Source organism: Triticum aestivum, chromosome 3D, assembly GCF_018294505.1.
Source record: "Triticum aestivum cultivar Chinese Spring chromosome 3D, IWGSC CS RefSeq v2.1, whole genome shotgun sequence".
Classification (NCBI taxonomy): Eukaryota; Viridiplantae; Streptophyta; class Magnoliopsida; order Poales; family Poaceae; genus Triticum; species Triticum aestivum.
Window position 1 is genome coordinate 1,107,715 of NC_057802.1, and position 16,811 is coordinate 1,124,525.

At 45.5% G+C, this 16,811-nt stretch overlaps 1 long non-coding RNA gene across 1 annotated transcript; it reads right to left on the reverse strand.

Annotated features, from left to right (window-relative positions):
• Positions 1-429: 429 nt before the first annotated feature.
• Positions 430-4,029, reverse strand: LOC123073535 (uncharacterized). The gene is made up of 3 exons (XR_006435682.1): positions 2,825-4,029; positions 2,519-2,714; positions 430-638 (listed from the first exon to the last, which is right to left on the reverse strand). It is a non-coding gene; the product is annotated as an uncharacterized lncRNA (long non-coding RNA).
• Between the last annotated feature and the right edge of the window lie 12,782 nt (positions 4,030-16,811).

Sequence of the window (16,811 nt, forward strand, 5' to 3'; positions counted from 1 at the left end):
CCAGGTAAACGTGGCACAAGTAAACGCACATGTGGCAGCATAAGGAGCTTGTCAATGGCTCACCCCATCGGCCAGTGCTCAGATCTATTTTAAAATACAAAATCTGCAAAAAATGGTAATAAAGATACAAATGATGATCAAATAGTGAAAACAACAAAAATAGAAATAATGGCATGGCCAATATATTACACACAGTCTGGTCAAAGAAAATATTACACAGAGTGAAAATGAGGTCCGAATGAATAACAAATATGTACGACAAAAATCTTCACAATATTACACAGAGTGAAAACACGGTCCGAATGAATCAACAAATATGTACCACAATATCTTCAAAACATTACACACAGTGAAAACGGGGTCTGAACGAATCAAGAAATATGTACCACAAATATCTTAATATTACACACAATGAAAACAGGGTCCGAATGAATCAAAAAAATATGTACAACAAATATCTTCTTAATATTACACATAGTGAAAACGGGTCCTAATGAATCAACAAATATGTACCACAAATATCTTCACAACAAATGAAAGAGGTTCTATAAGACTCATTGTCCCTAGTAGGTAAGATCATCGCCTGATTTGCGGCGTGGCGATAAGTGGATGGGGCTGTCATCATCATTCTTTTCTTCCTGAAAGATGAATGAAACAATTACAACATCAAAATTGTGTACCAAGATACAACAGTTTTCTTGCAACAATTGAACATTTAATTTGATGTTTGTGCATTAGTGGCAACACCTCCTGCTATTATGCATAAGGAAGCATAAGTAGTACTATAGTCAGATTAGTATGTTATGTTTCATACAACCAGAAATGTGATCTGTTGGAAATGGATCGACGTTATAAAATATAACAACTTCACCATGAAAGAAGGAACCTTTGCATAACAATGCACAGCATATACTGTTAACCAAAAGGATAAGATCAATACAAATTACACAAGCTCTATCATAGTTTTCATCTAGGTATTTACATGCTGCGCTCCAATATGGAACTCATGGCTGGTGCTCCCTACATTGGGATCTAACAGACAACCTAATACTCAGCATTGCTTGATGGTAACTACCACAATACCAAGCATATGCAGCAACTATGGATAACACCTTGTAATGAAATTGCAGTGCGCATCAGCTTTGGGGTGCATACACATAAGCAACTGATCTAAGTTTATTTGATAGCTATTTAGGCAGGGATGAATTCAGTACAGGTTGTACTGTTTGAATAAAGTGTTGACGCAGTCCCCCTTGCAGAAGCTCTATCACGTTCAATTCATCGTAGCTTTTACAAGCTGCTGTTTCATTGGGATCAACCATCACATTGCCATGCACGCGCAGCAACGTTGTATACCTCTATATAAGCAAAGCCTCATCAATTTATGGGTATATTACCGTCCCCCCCTCCCCCGCCCTAAAATAATATGGACCCTACTTACCGCATGCATCGATCCAAATAGTACATGTGATCTCAAGGTGTTCCTAAACCCTAAACCCTACCCCTCGCTGAACTGATTGAACCTGCATACATCCAATCATACAAACATACCTGATCTGAACTACCACCAGATTAATTAAGCAGGCCCACAGATACAGGATTCAGATTGCCTAGCTGAATACTATTGAACTGCTGGCTAATATTTGGATACTAAGGCTCGGCAAATTGATGTGATCTGTTCAAGGTGATTCGTATGTAAACGGTAAACCCAACCCCTCCAGGAACCGCTCGAACCAGTGAAAAATCGACCGATCTAATCCGTTAACAAGGTATAGCGATAATCACAGCTACTATCCCCAGATCTGGCGGAACGGAATCGTAAGTAGGATTCACAAACCAGAGCACGAAGCTTACCGAACCCCCAGCTACCTGCACCGACAGTTGGGCCATCCCCGCGTCCCGGCGCCGCTTCGCGAGCGAGGACGGCGAAGATCCGCGGCGCGCCCCAAGCACCACGCGCGAGGCGGCGATCGCCCCGGGCTGCGGCGCCGGCTGCTCGCTGGAGACCATGATGTCGCGGCGCTAGGGATTCTGATGAGATCTGCTCGTCGGCGCGCGTGTGAGTGATGTGGATATGATGGGGAGGGTCCGGGGGCGGAGGAAGCGAGGAAGTGCTGGGGAACGGAGAGGAGGATGTATAGCGCGTGGTGCTGGTGCGAGGGCGGGCGAGTCGGGCGTGACGAGGGGCTGGCCGTGGCGTGGTGCGTCCATCGCGCGCAAGCGTGATTCTTCTCGGAAATTGTTGGCCCCCCGCGTCCGCCGCGGCCTGGCAACCCGAATGCATTTGCGTCTCGGTCGATTTCAGCAGCAGCCAGCCAGCCAGCCAGCCAGCAATGGGGCGGTGCAATCCATCCTCGTAGTAGTGTTCGATTCGACCCAGCAGCCCGGCACAAAAAAAGGCAAACGACTTGAAGGAGAAAAGAGCTCATTTGTTGCGACGAATGAATAAACGACACGATGTTTTGAAGAGCCCATGTACACCCATGAGAGAATGTTTGAGTTCAATTATTGAACGCACCTTCTTATTCGGCCTGTAATCCACCCTCATTTTCGGCCTTCGAAACGGGCGCTGTTTAAGAGTTGAGCAGACCCACCAAGCTGCCCTGTTTGTCGGCCTTGAGATAAGATAGTTGGGCCGCAGAGAGAAGGAACCACTGCGGGCCATCCAGGCCTCAAAACGCAACTCATTGTCCTCCGTCTCTTAAAAAAAATCCCTAGAAAAGGTCAAAGCAGAAGAAGAACAAACATGACATGAGATTTTTGAACAATAAATAACTTTGTACATATAAGACGGAAATTAATAGACTGTAGAGAAATAATTTACCTGAGCAATGACTGATTCCAATTCAACTCTTCCACAAGATCCAATGCTCCACTTGCAACCAGTCGTCAGCAATAGCAGGATTGGTATTGACTTCAACATAGACATATAGATAGATAGATAAAGAAGCCTTGAAACAGGAGCGCAGAAAATACAACTACGACCGAGTTACTTCCACCATTGAAACAGTGCAAAGAAGAAGCGGCAAGACACCCGCTGAAAGTTGTGTCCGAGATCTCTAGGAGGGCGCCGACGGTATTGAGGATCGATGGGTAGAAAGTGTCCCGGAAGGTAACCAGAGATGCAGCTAGCTCTTGGGTTTCTTTCGGTGCTGTGAAGCTCTCTTTTTCCTTTTTCTCCTTCGGTTTCCAGGTTCTGGTGTTGTAGGAAGTGTTTGGTTGTGTTTTTGTTGCTTTTCGAAGCTTTTGGTGTTTCGAGTGGAGGATCTGCTGCCGGCTGCTGGGGGGAGATGAACTTGTGATATCTTTACGGTTGTACCATCAGCGTTCATTTGGGAGAGATCAGGCTAAAAAACTTTCCATAGTAAGGAGAGGGGGATCTCTCTCAGAAAATAGTAAGGAGAGTTTCTCATCAAAAAGATAAGAAAAAAAGGTAAGGAGGGGAGGAAGAAGAAGAAGAAGAAGAAGAAGAGTAAACTAGGAGAGGTACATGCAAAGTTCAGAAAACAAACGCACAGGCGTGCTATTACACAGGCGGAACAACAAGAGTGCTAAGCCAAAAAGAGAAAAGAAGCAAGAAACTGACTGCAGCTCCAAGGAGTTAATAGCAGCATAAAACCATCTAAATGAACCCCAGAGGAATGGTGCGAGCATGGCAGTTCTGTATGTGCCATCTATATATCTGTAGCTGCTCCAAATCTTCTCTCCATGTAAAACGAGGTGGAGGTGAGCCGGTACGTCGGCCGGCCATGGTATGTACGTCCCCCGGCCACGGGTCGCTCTAGTCCCGGACGATCACCATCCTCGCAGTAGGCAACCGCGCCGTGCTCATACATAAGCAGCCTCACCATAGTCCCTGCATCTGCTCACGGGAGGAGCTGAGGATAAACTAAAAGGTGGATTTGGAGGCTCACTTACAGTTTGCAGCGCTAGAAACTCGCCGCCGGTGCGATAGCCGCCTCCTCCTGTTCGTCACGACAAGCACGCTCCTCCAGCCGTTTGGAACCATCGCACCACCGCCCCGGTGAGTTCCACGCGGGGGAACCTCTCACCTCGCTGAGAGAGCTGAATATATATAGCAGAGCAAGCACCCGGCCAAAGACCCTGACTAATCTTCGATGTATATTATTAAATATTTCATAACTAGATAATAATCAAACTCAATAAATCATATACATTTTCAGTTTTAGTTATCATATTAGTACTCTGAACATTTTCAGTTTTAGTTATCATTGAATATATTACAACTAACAGTGTGGCTAGGTCTCGGTCGACTCGGACTAAACCAACTCTCAATCAAGTGATATAACCTTGTAAGAAAGGAAAAAACTAAAAAAAATGCACGAATCTTCACTCAAGATCTCACGAATATAGTATCGACTGAGATATAATCAAGTCTCAGTCGACTGAGATTTAGCCACACCGTATAACTAAATAGCATATGCATGCCCCGTCCATCGTGTGGGGTCTCGTGTGTTGTCCCGTCTGCGACGTGCCAGCCCGATCCGCCTATCGGCATCTTCGCCCCCACCCGGGCTAGTTCGGTCACAATAGGCAGGGCATGCATCGCACACACGTGCGCTAGATCGTGCATGGAGCCTCCCCCCGCCAGGCCGATTCGCTCATGCTAGCTGGGTCCTGCATCGCGCCTGGAGCGCCGGCTCGCGCGTGGAGCTAGCCTGTTCGGAATGTTGGCCCCATGCCGGGGTGGTTTGCTCGTGGCAGCTGATTCCTGTGTTGCATCTGTAGCGCTGGCTTGTGCGTGGGACCTGCCTGTCAAGATCATTTATCACATGTGGGACGGGGCTAGGGTACGCCTGCAGGCAGGTCCGAGAGGGCCATCCGGAAGACCCGGCTCCTCGGCAGATCGATAGTTTACAGTGGTTCATCGTTGAGTCTCCGTCAGAGCTTTACGCAGAAGACCCTGTTGCTCAGCACAGGCCGTTCGAAAAGCGAAACAAACCTTTGTGGCGGAGCCTATAGGGGACGGGTTCTTCGTCCTTGCCGCCTCTATCGCGAGTAAGGAAGGAAAAGAATTGAATGATGTCTTCCCTCAAAAGGAACTTCCTTAATTAATAATGAAGAAGAAGTTTTTAAAATAAAGGTGGGGGGAGGCATTTTTACATAAAGGAAGCATTTTGAACATTGATAGAACAATCTTAAGCAAAAAGTAACACATTTTTTGGACAAACCATGCTTTAAAAAACTTTTTGCAAACAAAATATTTCTATTGTGAAGTAAGGACAATCAGTTATGTTTAGCAAATCACGACAAAAATAAATATATTTTCCGTGCAAATAGAAAATAAATGAGAGAGTTGTGATTGTGTGCATCTTCATGGCGCCGTGATCCATATCAATGAACTTCCTTTTATCATAGAAAAAAAGGGGTGTGTGAAAGCAATGCAAGAGGCATCTTTAACAGTGCTAATGTATTCTTTCAAGATGTTGTGTAAAAGTTGTACAAGAATGCTCATGCCGACAAGAACATCTTGAAACCGATTGGGCCACCATGTTTGTTGCAGTTTCCACAACCGGTAAAATATCAATAGGACCATTTTTTAGAATATTAAAATCATTCCATGACCAATGTGGCAAGCGTTGTAGAATCAGCCTTACTAGGCAAATTATGACAAAAAATCATTAATCGTAAAAAAAAGTGAAAAAGAGATGGTGGTTTTGAAAGCCAAACTGACGAGAAACGGAGGAGCGCCACTACCCCATCTATCGCTAATATTTGGTATTGAACATCACTATACAGAAAAATAAATGATTTTTTATTGTGGATGTTAATAGTTTTTTTAAGTTTGACGTGAGACAAAGCTAATATGCAAAGTAAATAAGAATATGTGGAGCATTTTCACCCGCAAAAAAATAGATGAAGCATTTTCCTTCGCGAAATGTTGCACATTAAATATGTTGTATTAAAACTTTAGAAGCTAGCGCAGGCTTCTCGTTACTGGGTGAAATTTCATGGATACCACCTCGTAACTAGTTTAACTGGTGCTCCCTGAAAATGAGCTTATTACAGAATGGAAAACTTTGAAATTGTCCCAATCAAGTTTAGGCCATGTAGCGCACGTTGTTTCACAACATGTACTGGCTCATGGTACTTCCTCCATTGAAATGAATAAGGCGCACACGTACCTAAAACTCATCTTTCACCATGAATTAGGCCAACCAAATGCAGTTTATTTGTGATAAAATTGTATCATTGTATTTTTATGGAAAATAAGTTTTAAATTGTATAATTTAAACTAATTTACCTTCAAAGTTAAATTTGAGAAGCGTGCGTGCCTTATTCATTGGAATGGAGCTCCGCTAGTCTCGAGGGAGTATAACCCATATCGTCTCCCGCTAGTAGCAGTGGCGGAGACAGACCTAGGGCGGTAATGGCTATAGCTCTAGGACTAGTAATTAGCAAGAACCATTTTTATTTTCTTCTTATAAAGTACAAAAAGTCACCAAAATTCATTGCAGCTCCGCCCGCTGGCCGGGAGATTCAAACCTGATTGACAACAGGATGGTTTATAGATTTGTTAACTGTACCAATAAATTGAAGTTTAAATTGTATTTAATGGATTGTTTTTATCCTGTGGGCAAGCCCCATGAGAACAAGTATAATAGAGTAACGTAGGCGGCGTATAAGAAATGTCACATCAGATCTATACCCTAGTTGAAGGAGAGATAATAGGAGAGAGAAGAGGAGCAGGCTATAAACTTACAACCAGTTGTAGCATGAGTTCCAACACCCTTTGTAAGAGAAAGAGGTGGATAATATATTAATGTTATACTCACTCTCTTCCGACTTATAGGACTTATCTCAAAATTTTGATTCCATTTTATAAGTCTTATTTTATTGTCCATCTCATGTTTAGATTTTAAGGTGCATTAAATCACTGTATGTAAGGATTAAAAGAACACCCAGTAATGTATGTAAAACTTCTTGGTCATTTATTGGTCACGCATCCATGCATTGCAATTAGTGCATTGACAAACACGTTTTTTTTAGGAAAACAAAAACATTAATTAAGCATTTTTGCAAAATACAAAACATATTCCACCACTCACCGTATATCTTGGTTGATGACATTTTTGAATTGAGCCCAATAAACCGAAAGGGAGAGAGTGGCATAGTAGTATGACTCCCCGCAAAAAAAGCATAGTAGTATGACTAACTATTGTATGTGTGGGCTATTAGGTTGGCTATAATATAATTGCATTTAAGTGGTGTGCACATGATGTTTGGGTGGTGTGATGGGGGTGGGGTGGACTGGGGTGGGGGGACAGCCAGTCGTGGGTTTGGATGTGCGAAGCACTTGCCCACCGCACCTCATTTACGCTGCATTGTTGGTGCCCTTATTTGAACAAGATTATTCCCGCTTTGTTTGCCGATCTCCAGCAAGGGTTTCCTGGTTAGCTCCACCTCATTTGGTCGTTTGTTTCTCAGTGTGAGCCAACAAACATGTTAGTTGGCTGGCTGCGGCTACTTTGGTTCCGAGCTAAAGACTTGTACCACTAGTCCATTTTCTTTTAAGGGAGAAAAATGATTTGTAGTTCGTGTAAAGTGGTTGTGACTTGTCACCCATCGCCCATTTTGACGCAAACTTCCAGTAGTTTTAGACTATTCACAAGAATTGACCAAAGCAGCAGCCATCAAGACACGCGCGCACGTTGCTCTCAACTTGCCTAATACTCCAAATATAATTAGGTTCCCGTGACTGTCCACCATATTATGCTATTCGTATATATATTTAACCGGTTTGGATGGCGGTCATGTAATAGGATAGGCAATTAGTTTTCTTATCCTGTTTATGCCGGCCGGTAGTGGCGCTATGGCTACCTTATTGTAGGATCTTTGTGAGCTTCTCTTTGCTTTCTTTTAGACTTTAAGATCTGTGTTGAACATCTTTGCTTTTTAATAAAGGTGGCCGTATGCATCATTCTGATGCAGAGGCCGGGGAGTCTCCCTTTTCGAAAAAAAAAAGAAAAAAAAAGTCGCTGCCAGCCTCCGTCCACTGATTAGAGTCTGACAGGTTAGGTGTGGGGTGTGCCTATCGCAACCACGCTCTGATCGTGCCGGGATCAACCTGCTATTAGTTGTTAATTGCCAATTGTCAATGACGTGTCGGGTCACCATTGGACCAAAACGCCAGGAAAAACAAGACACTTTTGGCACCATGTATCTTTTTTGTGAAAGCCCCCTGCAGATCTAGTAGAGAACACCATCGATACAACAATCAAGTCTTCGGGGTGCCATCCGTCAAAAAAAGGTGTTCGGGGCGCCAACAATGGCCACCACCGAAAGAGCTGAATTGCGCCGACGCTCCGTTACCAGAATCGGCCTGGCCTTGTATCGCACAGCTGGGAAGTCTTCAAAGCTACAACCCCAAATTATAAGACCAACACCACAGTAAAGAGAGTGTAGCCATAGTCGCCTGAGATGCCAAGGACGGATCCAAGAGCCATGTCCCACCCATCCTCTTGAAAAGCCCAATGAGCTTGTCGATGGCACTGAAGGACATACATGAGTCGATCTGATGGTGATCCTTTCCGGCGGTGCTGTCTGTAGGTTGTTGGTGGCCGGTTCCTTTGCCGCTTCGGCATCAGATTCTTCATCGAGGCCTTGGTTCGGCTAGACCATATAGCATCCATGTCTTCCTGGCTGTATGCAACAAAGGCAGCCTGGCTCTGGTAGTGGAGTCATTCCAGAGGTAGAAGATGACTCCTCGGGGACCTAGGTGTAAATTCATAATTTTCAATGGTGGTTTGCAATATTAGACTTTGGTTAGTGGAGCTGGTGGGCATTTCGAAAAGAGAGAAAAACTAACCCAACAAACAATTTGGTCAGCAATGCTGGCGAACGTTCCCTAAAAGTATGGCATTTGCGAACATTTTTTATGGCAGTTTAGTTATAGAGGGATGGCAACTTTAGTTCTAGGGTTGGGAATTTTCATTTTGTGAAGGCATTTTTTCATGAAAATTGTCATCGTTTGATCGTGATCAAACGGCTGTGACGTGGTTCGCGGGACCTCCCTCGCCAAATAACATTACCTAAAAATCATTAGGTTACTATAGCAGGGTTAGTTGCAACACAAGAATGAAAATCAGAACAACATAGTCTAACCGGATGTAGTCAATATGAAAATGAAGCCCAGAAAATGATTCCAAATGAACATTTCCCTTCTATCCACGTGCCAAAAGGAAGAACGTTGGCCGGTCAGATGACGAACCGTCGGCCACTGTTACCGGTGGCCTTGCAGTAGTACCAAATGGCGCCCTTCGGCCACTCCTCCTGTTTTTCGGGCCGTTGAACACCGCCGACGGCCAAGACCCAACTCATCATAGTTAACCCGCGGTTGTCCTTTCCGTCTGCGTTGAGTACAAGGCAAATCGTGCCTGTTCTCCATTGTATAGGACGCCGGCGGCGAGCGGGCAGACCCATAAGCTAGCGACAGACACTACAAGATCAACCAAGGCCTGCTGGGAAAGATTAAAAAGCAGCCCCCGTCGATGCACAGGCAGGCGGAGATGCCATCCATCGATTTAGCATAGTGCGTCTCCCATCCAGGACAAGGAAGCGGCCGGCCGCCCAATAAATTATGATACGGCGATACTCTCCAGCGATGGCACCGAGAGTTGGCACATCACATGTGCGTCCATCTTGATCTTGATGCCAGCCCAGAGCATCCGGCTGGCATGTGCATCCATCTCGGTGCTCCTGGTGCTCTCCCATGCATAAACCATTCAACATTTCGACCGACGACCACGCCAGAAAAACCGGGCAGACACATGCTACATGAGATGCCTTCGACAGAGCTGCCAGTAGGAATCCAATGCCGCGCCCGGAGCCTATGCGCCATATGAGCCAAATTAGTTGCATCTTTAGTTTGATGGAATTGATTCACTTTATATTATATCGGTCCCAAATTATTGGTCTTAGATTTGTCTAAATACAAACGTATCTAGACACTTCCGTATCTAAATCTAAGACAAGTAATTTTGGACAGACGGATTATTTTATACTGGCTGGCTGATTCTGAGGGCCTATGTGGGTGTGCAGTTAAGAAAACACTACCTGCCTCGTCTTGGCTATATTCGCTTGACTAATAAGTCGACTAAGAGATCTGTTCAATAAGATATTTTTTGAAAAGAATCTGTTCAATAAGAGAGACGCATGGCATGGAAAAGCAGCCCATGTGGGAGCAAAGTCATAAAGATTAGTTCAATTCGTCGCATATAATTTCCTATCAGTTAACTTGCATTAAAGCAAAGAAGGTAGTACCACAAGTTTAACAGTGGTCAATCCCAAGCCACCAAGAAAGCTTACATGTACAACCATACAAAACTTCTAGAGCCAAGGGGTTGATATATGACATTATCTAGGCAACTGTAGAATTAGTATATTTTAATGATGTTTGAGTAAATGGAATAACTCCTAGTATATATTACAAAAATTCAAAATTTTGAAGTACTCAAAGCCCTCTTCCAAGGCATAAAAGTAATGCAATTCAAAAGGTAAAAAATACTCAAAATTTTGTCCCAAGTATCATTATAATCAAATAGACGTTGATTCCCAATATATTTAGGATCCATAAAATCAGGCATAGATTCATTCAACCAGGCTTCATCAGTTACTGAGATGGATTTGATATGTTGTTGGCTATTGACACGAAGAACATGACCAATGACCATTAGATCTTCATCCAAGGGTTGAACACATCAAATAGAACATGTGAGTTACATTCCTTCAGCAAAACTAACCACATCAACATAACAACCAATTGCATTGTCGCCCTCCTTTGTACCTCTTCCTCTCGCGTCCTCTTGAATGGGATTGTTGGGCCTCCCATTATGCTTGGTTGAGGGTTAAGGCAGGGTGATCCGCTCTCTCCCCTGCTTTGTATGCTCGCCATCGACTCATTGCAGTAGATCATTGTGACGCCCCCGATTTGACCGTACACTAATCATGCACGCAAATGTGTACGATCAAGATCAGGGACTCATGGGAAGATATCACAACACAACTCTACAACATAAATAAGTCATACAAGCATCATAATACAAGCCAGGGGCCTCGAGGGCTCGAATACAAGTGCTCGATCATAGACGAGTCAGCGGAAACAACAATATCTGAGTACAGACATAAGTTAAACAAGTTTGCCTTAAGAAGGCTAGCACAAAGTAGCAACGATCGAAAAGGCAAGGCCTCCTGCCTGGGACCTCCTAACTACTCCCCGAAGCCGAACTCCATGTAGCATCATCCTCGGGATCTCTAGCTCCTGGACTCCAGCATCTGGTTGCGACAATCCGGTATAGAAAAGGGGAAAAGAGGGAGAAAAGCAACCGTGAGTACTCATCCAAAGTACTCGCAAGCAAGGAGCTACACTACATATGCATGGGTATATGTGTAAAGGCCATATCAGTGGACTGAACTGCAGAATGCCAGAATAAAAGGGGGATAGCTAGTCCTGTCGAAGACTACGCTTCTGGCCATCTCCATCTTGCAGCATGTAGAAGAGAGTAGATTGAAGTCCTCCAAGTAGCATCGCATAGCATAATCCTACCCGGCGATCCCCTCCTCGTCGCCCTGTTAGAGAGCGATCACCGGGTTGTATCTGGCACTTGGAAGGGTGTATTTTATTCAGTATCCAGTTCTAGTTGTCATAAGGTCAAGGTACAACTCCGGGTCGTCCTTTTACCGAGGGACACGGCTATTCGAATAGATAAACTTCCCTGCAGGGGTGCACCACATAACCCAACACGCTCGATCCCATTTGGCCGGACACACTTTCCTGGGTCATGCCCGGCCTCGTAAGATCAACACGTCGCAGCCCCACCTAGGCTCAACAGAGAGGTCAGCACGTCGGTCTAAACCTATGCGCGCAGGGGTCTGGGCCCATCGCCCTATGCACACCTGCACGTTGCGTACGCGGCCGAAAGCAGACCTAGCCCCCTTAATACAAGCGCGAGCTTACGGTCCAATGCGGCGCGCCACTCAGTCGCTGACGTCAAAAGAGCTTCGGCTGATACCACGACGTCGGGATACCCATAACTACTCCCGCGTAGATGGTTAGTGCGTATAGACCAAATGGCCAGACTCAGATCAAATACCAAGAACTCGTTAAGCGTGTTATGTATCCGCGAACGCCGACCAGGGCCAGGCCCACCTCTCTCCTAGGTGGTCTCAACCTGCCCTGTCGCTCCGCCATAAAGTAACAGTCGGGGGCCGTCAGGAACCCAGGCCCACCTCTACCGGGATGGAGCCACCTGTCCTTTTAGCCCCCTCATCAGAATCACTTGCGGGTACTCAACGAGCCGACCCGACTTTAGTCACCACATGTGTCATGTATATAATGTATATAGTATATACCCGTGATCACCTCCCGAAGTGATCACGGCCCAGTAGTATAGCATGGCAGACGGACAAGAGTGTAGGGCCATTGATGGAACACTAGCATCCTATACTAAGCAGTAGGATAGCAGGTAAGGGTACAATTGTAGTAACAAAGACAGGCTATGCATCAGGATAGGATTAACGGAAAGCAGTAACATGCTACACTACTCTAATGCAAGTAGTATAGAGAAGAATAGGCGATATGTGGTGATCAAGGGGGGGGCTTGCCTGGTTGCTCAGACAAGAAGGAGGGGTCGTCGGTGACGTAGTCGTACTCAGCGGCATCAGCGCCGGTCTCGGGGTCTACCGGAGAAGAAGAGGGGGAAGAAACAGTAAATACGGAGCAAACAAAGCATCACAAAACATAACATGGCAATACGCGGTGCTAAGTATGCTCTAACGCGGTGGAAGGTGATACCGGCGAAGGGGGGAAACATCCGGGAAAGTATTCCCGATGTTTCGCGTTTTCGGACAGATGAACCGGAGGGGAAAAGTTGCGTGTTTGCTATGCTAGGGATGTGTGCAGACGAACGGGCTGCGTATCCGGATTCGTCTCGTCGTTCTGAGCAACTTTCATGTAGAAAGTATTTTCATCCGAGCTACGGTTTATTTTATATGATTTTCTAAAGTTTTAAATCATTTTAGAATTTATTTAATTCAACATTATCCAGAATAGTGCCTGCTGACGTCATCATGACGTCAGCAGTCAACAGGGCGTTGACTGGGTCAAACTAACGTGCGGGACCCACCTGTCATTGACTGAATAATTAATTAACTAACAGTTTAATTAGTTTAGTTATTAGATTAGTTTAATTAATCAAAATTTAATTAGGTTAATTAATTCTTTAATTAATTAATTATTTTTAATATATTATTATTATTATTATTATTATTTTTAATTATTATTTTTTGTTCTCAGGGGCGTGGGGCCCCCTAGTCAGTGGCTCAGGAGGAGCCATAGCGGGCACGGGCTCGGGTGCGGGCGTCACCCGAGCGGGCACTGGGCAGCGGGCGAGCGCCCGAACGGACGCGTGCCCGAGGGGGCGCAGGGGTGTGCGCCGGCGAGGACGGCGAGCGCGGGGCCGGCGGCGATAGCGGAGCCACGGGAAGGAGACCCTGGCCGTGAGCGCGTGCATGCATACGGGGACAGGGGAGAGAAGAGGAGGGGCGGAGGCTCACAGGGGGGCCGTAGGGTTCGGGGCAATGGGGCGTGGGGAGGGCGACGGGGACGAGGACGACGAGTCGGCGATGAGGCGAGGCCGATTGGCTCCGGCGAGCATGCACATGCGCCGACAGGCGCCGGCCACGGCCGTGCGCGGCCAAGGAAGGCGCGCAGCGAGGACAGCGCCGGCGGCATGGGCGGCCAGCAACGGTGGGGGTGTGCGGAGGACGGCGCTGGCCGACGAGGAAGAGGCGGGGACGGCGAACAGTGTTGGCGTCCGGGAGCGGAGAAGAGGTCGAGGACGGGGAGCCGGGTTGAGGAGGCGGGCGCCGGCGACGATGGGGCAGCGCCGGGCGGTGTCGGGGTTCGGCGACGAGGTCAGTGGTGGGCGGCGGGGCCGTGCCCGATCTGGATCGGGGGGCAAAGGGAGGAGACGAGGGGGAAAGGGGAATCGGGGGAGGAGTGGGGCGCGTGGGGGGTTAGGGTTCGGTCGCCCCAGGGGGTTGTAGGGGTTCGGCGGGCCGGGGGAGGGAGCTGGGCTGGCAGGGTGCGCGGCCAGTCGGACCGTGGCCCAGTTGGGCCGGGGGGGGTTCTCTTCTTTTATCTCTTTTTTTTATTTGTTTTGTTTTTCTTTTTCCTTTTACATTTTCTGTTTACTTTCTAGCTTTATTTATTTTAACTTTTGTTTTATAAAATATAAATGCAACTCCTAGATTAATGTTATAACTTATTCTACTGCCCCAAAAAGTTTGACACCTAATTAAAATAGTTTGCATTATTATAATTTTTAAAAGGCATTTAATTAATTGACATAGCTGCTGTTTTAATTACTTTAGAGCCTTTAAACCTTTTATAAAAGTGTGGTTTCCCCACTAGTATTATCCATGATTTATCTGACACATTTTGGACATTTTAGTTTTAATGTTTGTAAACTTTTACCGTTTGATTCGATTTTGAATTTGAATTTGAATCGGTTTCGAACTAACGCGAGATTTAGTAACAGTAACCTATTGACGTGGCATCGTTAACGTGGGATTACTGTAGCTTAACTATCCGGGCGTCACAATCATTGATGTCGCTACACACCATGGCCTTCTCCACAAGATTAGAGGTCGCGGAACCTTGGTCCATCAAACCTATCTGTGAGAACGTGGAGAATCTGGCTAGCATTCTTCGATCTTTTGAAGAGGTCATTAGGCTCTCCACCAATTTCTAGAATAGCTCTGTCATCCCTATCCGGTGTGGCCACCTCAACCTTAACAAGGTCCTTCACAGCTTCCCGACGGTGCATACATCATTCCCTTTGAAGTACCTTGGACTATCGCTTTCTATGTGGTAGCTTAAGAGGGTGGACTTTCAGCCTCTGGATGAAAGACCGTGACAAAGTAGCCACCTAGGAAGGAAGAGAATATCACCTTGGCTGGCTGGGCTACCCTGGTAAATTTTGTCATAACTTCGCAAGAGGTGTGTTGCATCACCCCTGTCGTGGTTTCCCTGGGAGCAATGCACAGTATCTACAAGATCTAAAGAGCTTTCCTTTGGTCTGCCAAAGATAGATCTTCTAGGGCAAAATGCAAGGTTAACTAGGAAACCGTCTGCCTCCCCACCTACATTAGAGGGCTTGGAGTTCTGCATCTAGAGAAATTTGTGAGGGCCCTTAGGCTCAGATGGCCATGGATAAAGCGGAAAGATCCAAAAACAATATGGGTCGGGATGGGAAACTGATGGCTCTAATTTTTACCACTTTTAGTAGAAGGTTCTGATTTGGTTTTTATCGGGTTTCATCATTTCTCCAGTATTTCTAACGCTAATCCTTCAAGAGAGAGAAAACATTGTTTTCCGGTTTGGCAGGAAAATATTATCTTTGGAATAAAAAAGTCAAAAAAATATCAAATAAAGCGAAAAGGAGCAACTTCCATGTTGGTGAAATTTTCACCTGCGCTTCCAGAGCGCAAGACGACCTTTGGTACGAGCACAAGCGCTCATACCAACGGTCATACCACGCGTCAACAGCTACCCCTCATCTATAGAAACAAACTTCATGAAGGGGCACCGAGCATTAAAGCTGCCGCCACACTGTCCAGAATAGAGGAAGAAGAGATCTGGAGAAGAAGAAGCCCCAGAGATCATTTTTTTTCTTGCTTTCTCATTTCCATTTATCGCATCATCATTGGGAGAGTAATTCCAAGTTGTAAGACCAGAGTGTATAACTCTTACATGTACTCATCCGGAGATTGAGGCTTGTTTAATCATTCCTTTTATTATGGATCATGACGGTATTAGTGATATTGCTTCCATTGTATCGTTCTCCGAGATGTTTGGTTATTCTTCTCTGATGTGTGAGTAATTTCCCCTACATGTGGGAAATATAGGTGTAATATTCATTTGTGCTTATTGTAGTTGTTTATCTGTGGTGCGCATAATGCATACTGTCCAATTTAAGGGCCCACACAACTTGATTTAAAGACGCACACAGGTAACACATATAGTTTAGTGAATTCTTGACCTCCAGGTGACCGGTGAAGATATCTACGAGGATAGAAGAGAATATGAGATAACAATCAACAACTAATCTTAAAGCATGGTTTGGGTTTAACGACCTTAAATCTGGAGATGTTCACGTTGTGGCAACATCGAAGTAGGACAGTAGAGTAGAATGTAACCCAGAGTGGAGATGTTCTACACCCCAAAGGGGGATCCACCTACTGAACCGACAAACAGTATACTAGGCTCACGATACAAGGTAACTGGTATTACCGTCGCAGTGGCACACTTGATGTACACCATCATTGGCAAAGCTTGTAGCGAAAAAATTGGTTGGCTAAAATGTAGGAGATCGCTCATGGTCAGCTGTTTTGGGCCCATGGGCTAGCTATAATAGGAGCAAGTGAAACAAAGTTGGGCGGGCCATGGCCCATCTAGCCTTAATGTAGCTCTGCCACTATACTCCATGATCCGAAGTATCTCCGTGCCTAATCTCTCTATTGAACTAAAAAATATTTTTCATCTTATAACATATGTTCTTTACTTTTAAGTTGTTATTATTGTTCCTGTTGCTAAGAACATATCAAATCAAGCTAAAAGGAGCAACTTCCATGTTGGTGAAATTTTCACCTGCTCTTCCAGAGCGCAAGACAACCTTTGGTACGACCACAAGCGTTCATATCAATGGTCATACCACGCATCAATAGCTACCCCTCATCTATAGAAACAAACTTCGTGAAGGGGTACCGAGCATTAAAGCCGCAGCCAC